Source organism: Chiloscyllium plagiosum, unplaced genomic scaffold (genome assembly GCF_004010195.1).
Source record: "Chiloscyllium plagiosum isolate BGI_BamShark_2017 unplaced genomic scaffold, ASM401019v2 scaf_10356, whole genome shotgun sequence".
Classification (NCBI taxonomy): Eukaryota; Metazoa; Chordata; class Chondrichthyes; order Orectolobiformes; family Hemiscylliidae; genus Chiloscyllium; species Chiloscyllium plagiosum.
Genome location: NW_025215275.1, coordinates 64,440 through 67,822, shown reverse-complemented (window position 1 = coordinate 67,822; position 3,383 = coordinate 64,440).

Here is a 3,383-nt window from a genome sequence, read left to right as displayed (position 1 = left end):
TTTATAAGATGATCAGAGGAATAGATAGAGCAGACAGTCAGAAACGTTTTCCCCGGGTGCAACAGAGTGTTACAAGGGGACATAAATTTAAGGTGAAGGGTGGAAGGTATAGGGGAGATGTCAGGGGTGGGTTCTTTACCCAGAGAGTGGTGGGGGCTTGGAATGCGCTGCCTGTGAGAGTGGTAGAGTCAGAATCTTTGGTGACCTTTAAGCGGCAATTGGATAGGTACATGGATGGGTGCTTAAGCTAGGACAAATTTTCGGCACAACATCGTGGGCCGAAGGGCCTCTTCTGTGCTGTATTGTTCTATGTTCTATGTTCTATACCTAAGACCTGGAGTGAAGGAGGACTTGACTTAATATTGCAGAGCCCTGGTAAGAGGCAGGCAGACTGACAGAGATGCACACACACAATCACTTACACACTCGCTAACACAAACACACACACACACACACACACATGGACACTCGCACACACGCACAGACACACACACACACATGCACGCACACCAGACACACACATACACATGCACGCATATGGACACGCACAATCGCTCACACAGTTATACAGGGACACAGAATGACAAAGTAATGTTGGGACTGTCAAATATGTTAAAACTCCACTAAACAATCACTGAGTGTCAGATGAACACGCCTGGGTCTGGCTCAAGGCTCGTCTTCCTCTGACACTGGGAGGCTTCTGTATCACACTCCGAATTGAAATCAGATGCTGTGTTTGGGAGCAAGTCGTGGCACCATGGTAGTCGGTTGCCTACCAATGTGGATGTTCAGAACCAGCAATCTAACAGAATCAGAACAGAACAGAGAGAATCAAACGAAGACCTTGGTGTTGAACTTGTGGAGTAGTACCGTTCTTGTTGCGTCTGTGTGCCTGTGTGGAAGATGAGGAGAGTCAACTTAAATCAGCACCTGTTGTCAGATTATACCTGCCTTTTCATTCAGATATCATCGAGGGAGCTTCACTCTGTATCTAACCCTGTACTTTCCCTTCCTGGGGGTGGTTGATGGGGATACAGAAAAGGCAGATTTATTGTGTATCTAACCGCATCCTATCCCTTTCCTGAGAGTGCCTGATGCGGCAGTGTAGGGGGATCTTAATTTTACAGCATTTGAACAGGAGTAGAACATTCAGCCCCTCAATCCTGTCCCATCAATTGTTCGGATCATGCACGATCTGTGGCGAAACCCCATCTTCCTTCTTTTGCCCCATTCTCTCAATACCTTCACTGAACAAATATTTATCCGTTGCAGATGATACAGCATCCATTGCTATTTGTGGAAGAGAGTTCCAGACCTTTTCTATTGTTTTTGTAGCAAAGTGCTTCCTAACATCTCTCCTAAATGCTCTGCGCCCGAATTCTCGGGCTTTTTTTCCTCTTGTTCTCGAATCTGCAACCAGCAGGAATCATTTATCTTGATCTCGCCTGTCTCACCCCATTTAGATCTTGAAGGCTTTGATCAGATTACTCATTTACATTCTCCATTCCAGAAGAAACATGCCTTCTTTTTTATAATCTCTCCACGGAATGCGATCCCTGACGTTCAGGATCATTTTCGTAAATCTCCTTTATACTCCCTGTTTGTACTACACACACTTGCTTGCACTGACAGAGATGTTCCCCTTAGCCCAGTCTATCAATTCTCTTTGTAGTTCCAAGGTACCATCTGCACTGTCTCCGCTGCTGATCTTTGTACCTAATCCCGTGCTGATGCTGTCCTGGAGTTGTAGTCAGGAACAGTGAAGATTAGATTACTTACAGTGTGGAAACCGGCCCTTCCGAAGCGCAACCCACCCAGACCCATTCCCCTATATTTCACCCCTTCACCTAAGACTACGGGAAATTTAGCATGGCCAATTCACGTAATCTGCACATTTCTGGACTGTGGGAGGAAACCCGAGCACCCGGAGGAAACCCACGCAGACATGGGTGAATGTGGAAACTCCACACAGTCGGTCGCCTGAGGCGGGAATTGAACCCGAGTCTCTAATGCTGTGAGTCAAAAGTGCTGACCACTGTGCCACCGTGCCGCCCGTACTCTGCATCCTGTCACATGTTATATCTGGGAGTTTTGGATGGGGACAGTGTCGAGGGGTCTTTACTCTCTATGCAAATCTAAGCTATCCATGTTCTGGGAGTGTTTGATAGGAACAGTGTAGAGGGAGTATTAATCTAACTAACTCCATGATGTCCTTGTCCTGGGAGTAGTCGATGGGGACAGTATCGAGGGACCTTTACTCTGTATCTAATCCTATTCTTCCAGACGCTGGTCGATTCAGGTGGAGGAAGTGTAGAGGGACAAATACTCTGTATCTAACCCAGTGACGGAGCTGCCCTAAGTCTGTGTGATGGGGACAGAATGGAGGAAGTGAGTGATTGAATCAGTATCAAACCCCACACTGAACCTGGCCTGGGAATTTGAGAAGTTACAGTGTGGTGAGAGCTTTACTCTGAAACCAAGCCATTCTCTAACTGGTCTGGAATTTTACATGGTTCTGGTTTAGATATGGGGAGTCTGATGAAATGGCAGGAGCACTGAAATAATGTGAGTTGTGAAATGGTGCTTATTGGAGGCAGGATAAATTAGGGGTCAAATGTTAAACTGGAAGCAAGAACACAGAAAGCTGCTGTTTCCTTTCTGTCATTTTTCATATCTCGAAATTTCAGTATGGGGCTGAAATACTGTCCCTGTGAGCAATGTCTCCAAAGCTGTTTCCTGTCCTACATTGATGCATCATAAACATGTGAGTTCTCTTTGTAGAGGGAGGAAATGGAGAGAGCCCTTTGAAGGTGATTAAAATGCAAATTCCAGAAGCTGTTACAGTAAATGCTGGAGAAAATGTCACCTTCCAGCAATGTTTGCCTTAATTTGCAAGCTTATGAAAGGTTCAAATGTACAAAAACTGGAACAGTTATCTATTATTCTTTATACAAAACACCCGAAAACCCTTGATGAGATTCCAGTCTATAACTTACTCCAGGGTCTCTGTTATTCTACATATAAAAACCACCTTAAACCTCTCAATAGGATTCCAATATGTAACCCACTCCCATATATCTGTGGCTGTTTGCTTTACCCCTTCAAACTCCTTGATTAGATTCCATACTGTACTTCACTCCCCGGTATCAATTAATCCAAACATCGTCCACCTCAAACCCTCAATTAGATCTCAATTGATAACTCACACTTGGATATCTGTTCTTTTTTAATAAAAAAAGTCCGATCAATCGATTAGATTCTAATGTGTAGCCCACTCACATACATCTGTTATTCCATGTACAAAACACATCGAAAGCTCGCTTAGATTCCAATCTGTAACTCACTCGTGAGTACCACTTATTCCATAATAAACCATCACGAAT